A 16395-nucleotide genomic window follows, 5' to 3' on the forward strand; every position below is an offset into this window, starting at 1 on the left:
ATTACCATAGACTGTAAAAAAAGATGGACAACACCCCTTCGCTCTTTTCCATTGGTGAGAACTGAAGCCGCCAGTGTCCCGATATGGTGCTGACATCTTGAGACTTGAGTCTGCGCGGTTGCGATTTCGGGACCAGACCTGCGCAGTAGTGAGCAGGAAGTAAAGCCGCAAAATCAAGGCCCCGCCCTCACTCTCGCTGAATCAATCGCAAGCACACGCCCCTGCACTTTTGACTTATGACAGTGTGAAATAATGAATTATAGAAATTTAGATATTAAATTTAAAGCACCAATCTCCTCAGTCCTCCGAAGAAAAAAGTCTGTTGGTGCTTCAGTGACTACTTCGCTCAGAGAACCTGTCAATCACAGCTGTCAATCATGATGTCACAGCACCGTTTTTATAGCATCAAATAACTAACTAAAAACAAACTTATTTTGAAAACAAACACTTGAAATTACATCAACGTGATAGAAACTACAGTAAATGACAGAAACCATCTTTGGAAAAAAGATATGTGAAGTGTAATTTAATTGTTTAATTGGTCTCACGTCCCGTTGAATTTCATGGGGAGGCGGGGTTTATGACCTACACTAGGACCAGTCACCGGGGGGCGATCGAGACGTTTTGGCTTCACTTTTGAGGGCTTGTGCGGCACACTTGGGTATTACACATTTACTATTATTAGTGAAAACAGAAGGGTTATTTATTTATTTTTGAGCAAACAATTTATTATAATTGAAACTTGAAACCATTTATTTTATTGAAGTATGTGTAAAAAAGTCTCCCTTTTGAAAATAAAATAAATAGAAAAAATAAGAAAGCTAACAGAATTATAATAAACAGAATTATAAACATGATAAAAAAATAGCATGTAATTATAACATGTTATATAACTAAAGCATGTTAGTTTACATGTTAGCATAGCATGTTAAATTAATTACTAAATGAAAAATAACTTCAGCTGTGTGAGCTTTTAAAGTAATGTCCTGTGATCATTAATAATTAACTTTTACTGCTCCTGTCTGTACCTTTAACTCAGTGGTTCTCAACTGGTTTTGCTTCAGGACAGATTTTACATTGGAAATCAAGTGTCGACCTACCATAGATTAAACATAACCTGTATTTAATGTATCCTGGGTCGCATTTCCTTTTATGTTGTATAGTTTTGTTCATGGTTTTCCAGTACAAGGACATGCATCAAGTGACATTATTTTTGTTGATGATGTCAACAACAAAATCTACAGAAGTTTTCTCTCCCCCTTTTAAACATTGAATAGCATATTTACTTATATGGGCCCATTATTATCCCATTTGTCACCTAATATTAAATATGTATACACATATTACAAAGAAGGAAAGGCTCCTCATTACCATGGTTAGGTCAGTGTGCTAGTCTTAAATAATAGCAATAATAATAATAAATTAATGTATTTATGAAAAATAAATACTAGCTGAAACACATCTTGAAACTTTAACTACAACTGCCACTGTTGATATAAAATGAGGTCTAATAGATTCTACCTTTAGATTATCTCAAATAAAACTATAACATTTTGTCAAAATATACGTTTCTTTTACTCATGTAAAATCTTTTTTTTGGCGCATAGCACAGTTGCTCTTTTCCTCCTCAATGCTGTTTGGCATGTCAGGGCTGCTACTGTTTGAGAGGTTCGAATTGACAATCTCCATAACACTTTAAACTAGAAAAGTCTTGCTAGAATTGAAATTGGTCACATCAGTTTTGATGTCTGCGCTCAGCAACATCTAGGGATGCCCAGTTGTTGAACGCACGTGCCAGTGAGAAGAGCAGATCATTAACGCGAGCTCGTTACACTCGCGAAGGTGCAGATGAGAAGTTTTAGCTGTTTGAGAGATTATCATTAAATCTGCGTCGGCAGTCCTACATAGTCGCTCACTTGTGCGGCCACCGAAATATCTTTAATGGGAGACCCATGGCATTGTTCATTCCCTGCTGTCCCCAGTCCGAATAGACCAGTTGATAAACACTGCTTTAACTCACACACACACTCATGTCAGGCCGCTTCAACTCGCTTCTCTCAGACATTTTCTCTGCTGCATGTGTGTGTGATGCACGTTGACGAGTCTAATAGGCAGACAAGGAATAAAGGAGATGCGCACGCGCATGTGAGATTCTCTGTCCGGTTGCATTTTTTTCTCAATACCGTAGATAAGCAAATGTACATGGTATGATAACTGTCAATTTTCAAACCGTGGTATACCATGAAATATATACCGGTATACCGCTGCAACCCTACAAGGGGCATAGGAGGCCTTGTGACTATTCAGGAAATATATTGTTTGGGGATTCAGAGGCATCCCTTGAGGGAAAATATTTTAAAATTTAAAAGTCTGGGGCCTGGGTAGCTCAGCGAGTAAAGATGGTGACTACCACCCCTGGAGTCGTGAGTTCTAATCCAGGGCGTGCTGATTGACTGAGTGATGGAACCAATCCGAGGTCCGGACCTGGACAGCAGTCTGCTATTTGGTGACTGCTGGTCTAATATGTCAAAACATTGCTACTACTATTAAAATTTGCATTTTAGTAATGTACACAAGAATTTATTTCAGAATGACAGACAGAAATACATTACAAAGCCAAGCATGATTGTATTTACCTGCCAGCATGGGAACTTGCAAACAATATGTACCAACTGTATTTTTCAAATGGTAGCCTAGTACCACAAAAACAGTTTTTGGGAGCACATGAAAACGTTTAAAAGATTTGAAAAATTTAAATAATAAACATTTGCACTCACCCGATGCTTACATAGAAACCAATACTGACGGCATTAAGGTAATGCACAAACTGAGTTTACATAAAGGCCATAACATTTTTATCATTTCACACATTCCATAACTTCCTGGCATTCAGAAAAACAAGTGGTGAAATTTTGTATCAAATGTGCTCTGCCCATGTTCAGATTTATACTGCACCGGTCTGATGAGCTTCAGAGTTTCTTGTACCACTTCCTATCCACCATAAAAACAATTCCTTGACTGTTGGCATGCTTGACTTAAACAAGAACCGAACACCAATAGAGCAGACTAAAAAAAAAGAATCCAAACATTACAATCTAATTTCAGTGAGAATGTGTGAGGCAGGACAAAGCTCAACATTTTCTGACAATTGCTCCCATGGCACTTGGTCTCTTTGCTGTTATGCAACAACATTGTCTATGGAACACCTCCAGCTCTTCATCCCACTGTCCAGAACGAGCCTCTAATAGCATATAATGCTCCTACCTGGCCTTAGTCCAGGTCCAACACACTACTCCACTCTCTGGCTGATAGGCTGCAATACAACAAGCTGTAAGACCAACTTGACTTGCCACGGTGTCATCATTTTTAAACCGGTGTTCACATTCAAACCGACTAACACCGGTATTACCGCTGGTTGGATGCCTAGTGATACTACTGGGAAATTTTAATTAATCAATAGCCTACACAATAATGCAAGGCAGCTTGATTTCAAACTTTGAACTTTATTTTTTATTTATTTTAACAAAAATTTCAAATGAAACTGAAAAATTGAAGTGCAATTAAAATGTGTGTTGTTAAACTTTTTGAAAGATGGCTTTTCCACAGTTGTGAAGGGCAACATCTATTTGGAAACAAACCAATTTCATCTGTGCATTCTCTCCATCAAGGGCTACCGGTCGAGTATTTCATTGTACGGGCAAATACATCACTTATTGTGGGTTGTTACGGGTTTAATGTTAGTGTTTTATTACCTTTCATCCTAGGGCCCAATTTACCTGCTTCGGAAGAGTAATGTGTGAATACATTTGTTTTGTTCCCTCTTAGGGCTGGGCGATACGCAAGAAATATGTTCACGATATTTTTATATATATACAAAAAAATATATATAAATAAAAATACAAATAATATATATCACAATATCCAATTACATTGTAAACCCATCGTAAATCATGGTTTGAGGTGAACATGTTTTTGTATTATTTTATGATTTAATCACATATTTATAGGCTGTATATAAAGTGATCCTGCAGAGTTGCGCTCAAAACGAACTGCTCTGTGGAAATAAAGCGAACTGAACTCAAAGAACCTCCTGAGCTGAGATGTCTGACATCATTTACAGCATTCTTATAGACGATACTTTTCTTGCAAAAAATGTCAAAAGACTGAAACAAAGAGAGTGAGAACCCTTTACATATGCATTTAATAGACTGCATGCCTCTGAACATAGATGTATTTTCTGTCATCTGTTCTTAAAAATATAATAAAGTGGGTTTCTTCAAGCACGCCTGTGTGTCTAACAGCATTTCTTGAGTCATTTCCAATCCGAGATGTCTTACAGTTACCCACCATGTAATGCTACATACGCTACCTGCAATTAAATGTCTTCTGTCAGTGCGCATACTTTTCTGCCTGTGTAATTTGATAAATTGGTGATGAACATTTGTATTTCAATGTGTTATTTAGGTTAATTTATCATGGGTCAAAAACTCTTCATTAGGAAACTATTCTTTATTTAAGGATATTCTATTCATTAGGCTATTGTATTGATATTGGAAGTTCCATTCATAATTTTTCCACCGGTATAGAATTTCACACCGGTGTTGTCCCTTAAACTGAGTAAAACTGGTAACACTGTACACTGTGGGAACACTAAGCCCGACACAGATGACCGATGGTATCTCCAAACAGCCTCTTCAGGCCAAGGAAAAAAACGTGAAGATCTTAGAGAGTAAAGGTAAATGACATTAACTTCTCTACCATAGTAGTAACAAATCAGCAAATGTGAATATGTTCAAGAGCAGTTCAAGTGTGGCATAGTTTCAAGCATGGCACAGTTACCAGCTGCCATATCACCCTGTAGCTCTAGACTGGTTGCCCCCTGAAGCCAAGCAGATTTAAGCTTGGTCAGTACGTGGATGGGAGGCCTTCTAGGGAAAACTAAAGTTGGTGCTGGAAAAGGTGTTAGTGAGCCCAGCCTGAGGTGCTCACCTTGCAGTCTGTGTGGATCCTAGTGTCCCAGTTTAGTGATGGGGACACTATACTGTAAAAAGACACCATCCTTTGGATGAGACATTCTCAGTGGTCATTAAAAATCCCAGGGCACTTCTCGTGTCCTGGCCAAATTCCCCCATTGGCCTTTATCAATCATGGCCACTCTACTCTCTTCTTTCCACCAAAAGCTGGTGAGCGTACTGGTGTACTATGGCTGCCGTTGCTATAGTCATAGGTGGATGGTGCACACTGGTGGTGGCTGAGGAGAGTCCCCTTTTTCCTATGTAAAGCACCTTGAGTGTAATGTCAGAAAAGCACTTTATAAGTGTAAAATTAATCCATTCAAGAAGTCTCTACAGACTGGATTCAAAATATAGTAGTAAAACTAAACACACACTAAACGACTGAGGATCCCACACTACCCAACTGTCAAGCTGATCCGATCGGAAACAAACTCATAAATGCAGAAACACACACTCTCAAGTTACTTCGAGACATGTGACTGGTCTAAACAAACATGGATGAACAGGACCTGACTGCTGCTGCTGATGGTGCTACACTATGTGTCACACAAAAGAAAAGTGCTAAGCACATTTGGGTGAGGTCTTGGGTGGGAAGACAGCCAGTGTGACCTCTAAAGAGAGCAACAAGATTTGAAGGTTAAAAGTTATCTAGTTGGTGCTTGTTTGCCATTTCCAGGATTATTCCTAGAGTTACAGAATCTGCTGGGACTGTGATAACCATTTAGCCATCAGGGGTGAGAGAATTCCATCCCTCCCAGCCGCCACCTCTGACGCAGCTATCTGACATTTTGAATCCAGCAGGGCACATTTGTGCCACTAATGAAGTCTGTAATGTCTCACCGGTGAGAAGCTTCACACCTCAGTCTGTCACTGACAGCTTTGCCAAAACTTCACTTGAACCAGCAGTGAAAATATCCAACAGGGACAAAAGCTTGAGGAAAACATGTCGCCAGTCTTGGCACCCTATATCTATAACTGAAAGTGAATGATAAACAAGTCAGTTATCTGGCCAAAGTGTTGTTACAGTTTACTTTAGTGAAAGAGATTTAGAATCCATTCCGTTAGAGGGATTAAGCTATTTTATCTCTACATGCTAAATAAACAATTCTGTTTGGATGGATAGTGCACAGGCTTGCATGCAGCTAAAGCTATGTTTGGGATTTTCTCTGTTCAGTTAATTATATTAATAAGACATTACTCTGCTTAAGTAATCAGCCTTAACCTACATTCAAAGACTGCTTCTTGAGTACAAAAAGACAAGAAAACCTTGAACAGTCAAACTAGCAGCTTTAGAAGTCTCTGGTTATTTTATCTCCTGAGGGAACACAATTTCAAAGTTTAGTAGGACGATAAGAAACAGAAAGAGGCCCATCCTCGGGTGATATGCTCTCCACCTTTTCCATCATTCCCTGACTGACATCATTCCACAGCAGGAGCCCAGTGCTGAGGAAGCACAGGTCCAAGCTAGAGCAGTTATTTTCCACTATAGAGAAAAAAATACAGGGTAGGTTGCGGTTGCCATGGAAACCAAGACCCGATGCTGTTTTTGGAAGGATGAGGTGCAAGCATATGGGGTGGTCAAGCAAAGGATACAGCCAGACACAAACATTGTCCATATGTTTATATGTCCTATTCCAATATATACATCCAAAAGAACTAGATGATTTAAGCATTACCTGAATAAAAAAAATTAAAAAAAAACAACCTCATGGCATAGATCACAAACCAGGTTTATCAGAGGGTAAGACCCACAGTTGGAGAGTTTGGTTGTTCTCCTGTAAGCATGAGACAGTGAGCATCACTTTGGCCTGGCACAACTAACTACATTTCCCTCTAACCATCTGTGAAGGTGTAAGGCCACCTGAATCTGGGTCAGTATGATGCTAACTCTCTCTCCACAGCATAGAATGGGGCTGAGAACACTGTATTTTAGCCTGTGGTCATTTAGCACTGCAGTTACATCAAAACTGGCTTCTGTGCTGTTAATACGCAAGGGTAGCTTTCCAGATAATATTCAGCTGTTGGCAAGGGCCAAATCATTTGAAATATCCAAGAATAACAAACCTTTTATCTAGTAATTATAAACACCACAATAAGTGGTTACATCACTTAAAAAGAAGTTGTGAACTTGTTAATAAATTGTGAACTGTCACACCTTAACAGCAATTCATCTTCATATCATCATGATAATCAAAATGCATCATCATGTTCCTGTGGTAAAAGTATTGTTGTGGTTTATTTCTCCAATAAAGCACTCTCTTGTGTGCCAAAGCCTGTTAGTGAGGTCTGTTTGATCTGGAGCTGACCTGACCAAGGGTTTAGCCACATCTCACATCAGTGCAATTAGACATGTGACTAGAGCTGACCTGCAAAAGTTTGTGCTAGTGAATATTGAGTTGTTATTAGCCTTGTATAGTAATAACACATACTTCAGCTCCTCACAGACTATGTGAACATGTGTTAACTTAATTTCATTAACCCTTTTGATGCATACCTCAGGTCGAAAATTACCCTAGACCTCATTCCATGCCATTTGCTGGAGTTATGCCCACGTCTTTTTAGTATTCCTCAACATATCTCTTCTGAATAATGTCAGCAGCAGCAACAAAATAAAATAAAAAAGCCAAAATTGCAAAGAAACATTTTTTTTTTTTTAGAATTGCTTATCAAAAGTGTATAGGGTCAATAAAGACATTAGATACTGTATGTAATATTGTTTGGGCTTATTTAGTGCTTACATAAATGCTATTTTTATGATTATTTCATATCTATATAAGTTAACTATCACAGGATAAATATTTAATGTTTATTACTAGATAATTAAGTACTATATTCATACAAATGACAACTATATTATGTTGATTTTCTGTGCAATAATGGTGAATTATCAGTAACCTATATGCACATATGCATATTACACATATTATTTGTTACTCAGAGTGGCGCTGATGTATCAGTGATTGGCTCAATTTACATTTGGCATTGCTATTTGACAAAGCAGCAACGTGGAAGTAAACTATAGCAAGTGTAACACATGACCAGTATGATTTGGCTATTGTCATTTGGGTGTACTTCTGAAATTAGCCTATGTACAGTTGAAGTCAGAAGTTTACATACACCTTAGCCAAATACATATCAAATATTTTTTTTTTCACAAATGAAGCATTTCCCCCCTCATTTTAATTTTGAGATTATGGACATCTTATTTATTTTATGCACATTAGTTAAAAATAAAATGCTCTTTTCTAACAGCCAGGATATGAATGTTCTATGCAATAATATAACGATGCTGAATGGTTTATGTATTTATTGCTCCCTCTTGTGGACTAAGGAAACAACGTCAATTTAAAATCAGCTGATTGTAAAATTCGAATATTAGTTCATATATATTAATATTTCATTTAAAAAAGTCCAATATATTTTCATGGTTCAGTCAGTAGTTTATTTTTTAATAAACTTCAGCACCATTTACTTTGTGTTATATTTTTCATTCAGTATCAATTTAAAAAAATATCAGTTGATTTATCGGTTATCGGCAGGTACTACCCAACTTAGTTATCATATTGGTAAAATCCACTATCATAGGCTCCAAGCTCAATAAGTGTTTGACAGCCAGCTAGTATACTTCTATACTGAAATTCCAGTATAGAAGTAATGAATCCTGTACTAGGTTTGTTACATAATCTATTTGACATAAAAAATAAAACGTTAAAAAATACCTAAATATATTGTATTCAATAATTTTCTAATTGTCTAGATAATGTTTAGAAAATCTGACAATATCTGGCCATTTTGCAGATTAATTTGTGATTGAAATATGTTCATGTAATAATGTTTGGCGAAACACCCATGCATTTACGAGTTAAGACGTGTTAAATACACTTTGTATTCCACATGCAGGCTACTTCAGCACTAGTTCTCATGTGGTCAACTGAGAAAGAATTAAATGAAAGTAAAAGGGTAGAAAAGATCTTGCAGGTGCACGACAATAACATTACGCACAAATAAGGCACTCAATATGTTTCTTGTTATCCTTAACTTGTTATTTCCAAGTTAAGTCTTTTCTCACACCACGCGTACATTCATAGAGAAACTGCATACAATTAGCACCCTGTTATGAAGTTATATAGTCGTCGTTCACATTTTACCTTGAGGTGCCGAAACAAAAAATGGTGTTTAAAAAGCGACAAAAATGTTTTGCTACGTTTTTAGATCATAGTAATACATTAAGAAAAATATTCTCACACATTTATTCACAAGTTTGTCTCAGCTCTCGCAGAAACAAGATGTATGTCTTTTCAGTAAAACGATACTTTTTCTTTTGAATTTCTTTCCTGAAAAATAAAACCTGCTACCGCGTTTCCAACTTTGTTCCATAGTGTCTAGGTCCCAGAGGGATTCAGGAACAATACGAGTCTCTTCCAAACCAAATCCCGTGTGGAACGTCTAAATTTGATGGGTAAAAGTTTAGCCCTTCGTTAGAGAAAATGTTTGTAAAACTCACCCTTTTTATTCCGAGTTCGTCCGTATAAAGTGACGGGGAACTCCGGTTCGGTGCGTGACTTTATCCCGTATCGTTAGCTTTAGTTGCCGGTATCCTCGCGAGCTCCGGACTCTCCTCCGCACATAAATTACTTCGCGCGTTCATTGAACTCTTGAGAGAGAGAGAGAGAGAGAGAGAGAGAGAGAGAGAGAGAGCGAGAGAGAGAGAGAGAGAGAGAGAGACAGACATCGGGCGGGCGGGCTGGGGAGGGGTAGCGCTATTACCTGCAGCCCCTGCCCCCTGAAACACACACAATGGAGGCGAGTGAACTACTGAGCAAAGCCCACCCATGTAAAGAGATGCGTTACCTCTTTAATGTGCCATGCACAGTTGCAGATGACAAAGATGATACCCACAAGTAAATGGCTGAATGTTTGGCTTGCAACTGATCTGTCTAGATTTGACAAATTTATGTGAAACTAAAGTAAACAAGCTAGGCTAGATTGGAAAAAACAACATAGAATTTCAGTTTTCAAGCAAGTGAGCTACAGATATTTTCTTAAAAACAAGACTTCTGCTTTTACTTCGAATTCAATGCCCATCACACTAGAGTCTTGTGATCTTCTGTGTAAAAAAGTAGAGTATATAGTGGTTTGTGATGTAGAAGTCAAAAATCAATACATAGATATCCATGTTGTGTATATGGATATATGTTTACCTCAAAGTGATAAAATCATGTGTGTTAACATACTTTTATTGTCATAAAATCACTAACTAACGTTTTTTGTGTAAAGGCAAATTTTACAACTTCATTGCTATGACAAAGTACTGTCAACAAACCCTAAAATGGCAGTAAAAATGACCGTTTAAATGACTTTACCGCTCAAATAATACATGAGTTTTAAAATAATTAATGTAATTGCAGTTATAAAATAATTCTGTGAGAATTCATTAAACATAGCTTAACACTGAAAAGACACAAGAATAAAGATTCATTTTCAAACATCATGGGAGGAAACGTAAGAGCCTGATGACAGGAACCAAGCACCAAACACATCTTTCAAAAAACAGCAATTTTACAGTTCCCAAACTGTTAACAGATTGACTGCTGATTGAATGAGAATAACATGGTGTGGGGCAAGTTACTTCCTCCACACAAAGATAATTAACAAGGCTTAAAAAACAGTTTAGCCTGGAGAGCAGCCAGCAACTCATCAACACTCATGATTAAAAACATATGAAGAGGAAGGGAACTAAAGTGTCACAGCTAAAGAAATTACTTCTATTATACATCAGAAACTAAGACTAGGGATATGCATTCAAACTAATACTAGTTTAAGAATAAAAAGAGAGACTGGTACTTCTGATGTGCAATACAACTAAAATTCAATGTATTGTGTTTTAGTCACACTCACAACATGGCCAATTGTGGTCAAAGACAAAAGGATAAATTGTGTACTCAGATTTTCCATTAGCTAAACTGTTAATGGACAAACCAGAATATGCAATGCTTTTTTTATTTTACAAAGAGCCAGTCCAAACTGATCATTTTCAGTGACCACACAAAGGAAGGGAGGGCCAGTCCACAATTAACTTTATATTGGCAGATGTTAGAGGCTTTTCTTTCTGAGAAAAAAAAAACAGACTGATGTGGTAACACAAAGATTTGACCACACCAAAACATGAACATCAGAAGTCCTAAAATCATGATTATAGACATTTCTGACATGCATAAATGGTCTTTAATACAAATTTTGTCTAGATTCTATTCCAGGATGAGATGAGGCTGCAGTTCCTAGACAGCACGCCATACAAATAGAATATAAACAGAATAACAACAAACACTGTATAGCTTCCAGTCTGCACAGGAATTAATGGCAAAAAAAGAATAAAATAGAAACCACAATAGAGCCCAGTAAAAGGGAAAACAAATGATGGAGACAATCACAACATATGCACAGGTAACATTTCACAGAAATATACCTCCCACTATTAATAATAATAATAAATATATTTATATATATATATATATATATATATATATATATATATATATATATATATATATATTAGTAGTGTCAGTCAGTTTTAAAAGTGGGAAAAGGGGTACTCTATCTCACAATGGGCTATTCAATGACAAGACAAAAGCTTATGTAAAAAAATAAAAGGCTTCATTCATAACAATGCTTGCACTCTTTGTTCCAACACTTCCTCCACCTGTTCCAATTCTTCCAAAAGCCTGACTAATTGTTTTCCTAGGTTCACAAGTTCACTCATTAATTATGTTTTATGCCACCATTATTTTCCCATTAGAAGCTTCCCTTTAGAAATATACAGTATCAGCAGTTGATGTTAGTCAAAGAAAAATTTTAGTTGCTATTAATAAGTATATAAATAGTGCTCGTTTAGTTTTTTTGTCTCATTTAGTCTAAACTCTGAAAGTGTCATTTTGTCATATATGTTCATATAAGTAATATGTTCAATATGTCACTTCATATTACATTTCATTTAAAGGTATAGTTCACCCAAAAATGAAAATTCAGTCATTGTTTACTCACACCTGTGCTTTTATAACCCCATATTACTTCTTGTTTTTCTTAACACAGATGTGCTCAGTGATGTCATACAATGGCAGTTTATGGTGACCACCTCTTCAAGTTTCAGAAGGACAGAATGTCTTGTTCTAAAGGCATACGATAAGGTTTGATGAGAAACAGAACCAATATCTAACTGGTGAAACACTTGACAGACCTTGTTTAGATAAACAAAACAAGTTTTCTCCTTGAACACACCATGTCGCGATAAAGGGGCTATGTGAACTGTTGCTCACTTGCAGCCTTATGAACATGCAAAGGAGATCAATGGTAGGTCGAGAGCTTCACTAAATAATCAATTTGATTTTGATTTGTTTCTCACCAAACCTTATTGTATGCTTTCAGAACAAGACATGAGACTTCTGAATTACACTGTTGTGTCCTTTTCTAGCTTGAAGAGGCGGTCATCATTAAGTGCCATTGTATGACATCACTGAGCACAATTTTTTTTTTTTTCACAATTTCTCCATTTGTGTTAAGAAAAATAAATAAAGACATATGGGGTTATAAAAGCACAGGTGTGAGTGAACAATGACTGAATTTTAATTTTTGGGTGAACTATACCTTCAACCATTACATGCTGCTGATTATGTCACTGGCTGCTATACCGTTTTTTAAATGTGTGGTACATTGGCCACAGCTTGTAATTTGTGATTTGCATGGACTTCAGGAAACAGCCTTTTATAACCCCCTGTCATGACAAGGGAAGACAGAGTAAAAGAGATACTTCCTGTTACTTTTCATATCCTAACCACAGAATCATGACCGGAACAGTTTATGTAACAAAGAATTAACAAGAATACACAGAAAGTCTGGAGAAAATTCAGATCGTTCTTAAAAACGAATCGGTTACCTAACGTAACCTCGGTTCTCTCTAGATGAGAGATTAATCTTTTCTGAGTTATTGAAGCCAAAAAATTATCCTTAATTTTGTATCATTTGTCAACGCAGTGCAGCAACTGCAGACCTTGAGCGGGCTAGCTAGCGAGCTTATTGGTTGCTCTGCGGCAACCGCTGCAGCCTATAGATCGAACTTGAGCTAACTCGCGCCCAATGAGAGAGCGTCCGCAGCTATTGCATCAAAGCCCGCCAAAATGGGCGTGGCTAGAGTGCATATAAGCGTAGTTCGTAGGCTGGAACCCTGGTTTTCATTGAATGAAGCTTAAAGTCGCCGTGGCGCTGAAAGCACGGCCGGCTACGCAATACTCGTTCCCTCATCTAGAGAGAACCGAGGTTACGTTAGGTAACCGATTCGTTCTCTTACGAGAGGTTCTCTACGGAACCCATTGTCAACGCCGTGCGCACCGCCGAGTCCCGGGGGTGGGGGGACCCGGGGGAGCCCTTGTGAGTGGGGAAATAATATTTGGCCGGCAAGAGTGCGGGCCATTGTGTGTGTAATACATAAGCACATAGTGGGAAGGGAACGACAGAGCGGCGGTGCCGGTCTGTGTGGAATGAGTCCCATCAGTGCAGCTCACCAGGGGAGCTGTAGCGTATTAAACCACTAGTAGTTTTGCCTACAGGGCGGGCACTTCCAGATTATAAAATCTGACAAAGGTGGAGGGGGAAGCCCAGCCCGCTGCCACACATATGTCGTGAATGGAAATCCCGCTGGACCATGCCCACGATGAGGCCATGCCTCTAGTGGAGTGAGCCCTAATGCCCAACGGGCATGGCAGGTCTTTTGACGCGCATGCGGCAGCAATAGCGCCCACTATCCATCTAGACAGTGTCTGTTTCGAGGCGGCGAGACCTTTGGTGCGCCCCGAACTAAACGAAAAGCTGCTCAGAGCGCCTGAAAGAGGCGGAGCGTGCAGTATACAATCTCAGTGCTCTGACTGGGCAAAGGAGATTGACGCCGCTTCGCTATCGGATGCTGGCAGCCCGATAGGGAAATGACCTGTGCTCTGAAAGGAGTACCGATCACCTTGGGATCATAGCCGTGTCTAGGCTTTAAAATGACCTTGGAGTCACTTGGTCAAAACTCAAGACACGCAGCGCTGACAGACAGCGCGTGAAGGTCTCCCACACGCTTGACTGATGACAGGGCAGTCAGAAAACGGTTTTGAGTGAAAGGTATTTCAAATCCACGGATTGAAGCGGTTCGAAAGGGGGCTTTCATAGTTTCGAGAACTATAGAAAGATCCCAGATAGGAACCGATGGGGGCGCGGGGTTCATCCTTCTAGCTCCCTTGAGGAAGCCGGATGACCAGCTCGCTTTTTTCCCAGTGACTGGCCGTGCAGGGGTTCAGTGAACGCCGCGACGGCCGCCACATACACTTTGAGCGTGGATGGGGATCTGCCCTTATCCAGCAGCTCTTGTAAAAACACGAGCAGCGTACGTACACCCCACATGTCCGTGGGTCCAGGTCTCTGTCAGTGCACTATTTTGAAAACACAGACCATTTTGACGCATAGAGTCTTCTCGTGGAAGGGGCTCTAGCGTGTATGACGGTGTTTATTACCCCTTCTGGCAGAGCGACGGGTAGTCGCTGATCACCCACGCTGCAGCGCCCAGTGCTCTGGGTGGGGATGCCAGATCGCGTCGCGAGCTTGAGAGAGGAGATCTGTCTCACTGGGATGGGCCACGGCGCTGTCAGTGACAGCTGCGTAAGCTCCGGAACCATGTCTGATTCTCCCAACGCCGGGCTAAGAGGAGCACCGAGTGACGCTGCTTCCTGATCCTCTGCATTACCTGTGGCAATAGCGAGACGGGAGGGAAGGCGTAAAGCGGGCGGTTGGGCCAGTCCTGGGCCAGCGCGCCCTCGCTGAGAAAAACATTGGGCAGTGAGAGTTCTCTTCTGACGCAAGAGGTCTATCTCTGCTCTGCCGAATATGCGCCATAACTTCTGGACTGTTTGAGCTGCAGGGACCATTCCCCTGGAGGAATATTGTCTCTGGACAGTCTGTCTGGGCCGTCGTTCAGGTGGCCTGGCACGTGCATCGCCCTCAGCGAGCGCAGGTGGCACTGGGACCAACTCAGTATGCGTTTCGTCAGATGGAAGAGGTTCCTGGATCTGACACCGCCCTGACGGTTTAGGTAGGATACCACAGATCTGTTGTCGGAACGGACTAGGACGTGGTGACCCTGATCATTTCCAGACAATTTATGTGAAGGAGCTTTTCCTGAACTGACCATAGGCCAAAAAACCGGAGAGCCCTCGCAGACCGCACCCCAACCCATGTTGGACGCGTCTGTCGAGATGACTTTTCGGCGAGATACAGCTCCCATCGTCACTCCCTGCTGATACCATTCGGCCACTGTCCAGGGCTGCAGAGCTGAAATACAGGTCTGAGTCACCTTGATCGGCTGGCGCCTGTGGCCCAAGCCCGGCGAGACGCGCGGGTGTTTAGCCAATGCTGAAGCGGGCACATGCGCAGTAAACCCAGCTGAAGTACTGCTGCGGCTGAGGCCATGTAACCTAGCACTCTCTGAAATTTTTTCAGAGGCGTGAGGCTGTTCATCTGAAAGGACGCGGCTAGTCGCTGAACACGGCGCTGTGTAGATAAGCGAGCCGTCATTGCCACGGAGTCTAGTTCTATTCCAAGGAAGGAAATTGCCTGACTGGGCAGTAGTGAGCTCTTGGTCCAATTGACTGCAAGACCCAAACTGTTCAGATGGCTGAGGAGAACTGTTCTGTGAGACAGAAGCTCCGTGTGTGACTGTGCCATAATCAGCCAGTCGTCCAAATAGTTCAGAATTCGCAAGCCCTGACTCGCGAGGGGTGCGAAGCACCGCATCCATGCACTTCGTGAGAGTACGGGTGCTAAAGGCAGGCCGAACGGAAGGACGGTGTATTGATAAACCTGGCCTTCAAGGCTAATCTCAAGAATGGCCTGTGACGGGGATTTATCTGAATCTGAAAGTAGGCATCTTTCAGATCGAGAGAAATAAACCAGTCCCCCTGGCGCGTATGCGCGAGGAGTTTCCTGATTGTAAGCATTTTGAACAGTCTTTTTGCAAGCACCTTGTTCAAACCCCTGAGATCTAATATTGGTCTGAGGCCGCCGTCATTCTTGGGAACAAGAAAATAACGGCTGTAAAACCCCAACTCGCTCAGCGAAGGCGGCACTTTCTCTATGGCCCTTTTACACAGAAGGTTTGCTATTTCTGATGAAGCATGCAGGCTGCTTCCGTGTTCACAATAGTTTCGAGCCGCGCTCTGAAGCGGGGAGGGCAGCGATCGAACTGTAGCAAATAGCCCTGTTTTATTGTGCTTAACACCCATTTGGATATCCCTGGGATAGCTTCCCACGCTTTGAAGCGTAACGCTAGAGGGTGAATGGCCAAATCGCCCTGATT

At 40.4% G+C, this 16395-nt stretch overlaps 1 protein-coding gene across 6 annotated transcripts in view; it reads right to left on the reverse strand.

The window, feature by feature from the left end:
- LOC127660376 (inactive ubiquitin carboxyl-terminal hydrolase 54-like) overlaps positions 1 to 16395 on the reverse strand; it is a 79910-nt gene that overhangs the window by 45955 nt on the left and 17560 nt on the right. For 4 of the 6 annotated variants that reach the window (XM_052150518.1, XM_052150520.1, XM_052150519.1 and 1 more), the window contains exon 1: positions 9520 to 9643. The exons of the other annotated variants lie outside the window; for them this stretch is intronic. The gene's annotated coding sequence lies outside the window, so the exon portion shown is untranslated. Of the gene's footprint in view, positions 1 to 9519; positions 9644 to 16395 lie in introns of those variants that run through there. 6 annotated transcript variants of the gene reach the window in all.

The sequence above is a fragment of the Xyrauchen texanus genome, chromosome 20 (genome assembly GCF_025860055.1).
Source record: "Xyrauchen texanus isolate HMW12.3.18 chromosome 20, RBS_HiC_50CHRs, whole genome shotgun sequence".
NCBI classification, from domain to species: domain Eukaryota; kingdom Metazoa; phylum Chordata; class Actinopteri; order Cypriniformes; family Catostomidae; genus Xyrauchen; species Xyrauchen texanus.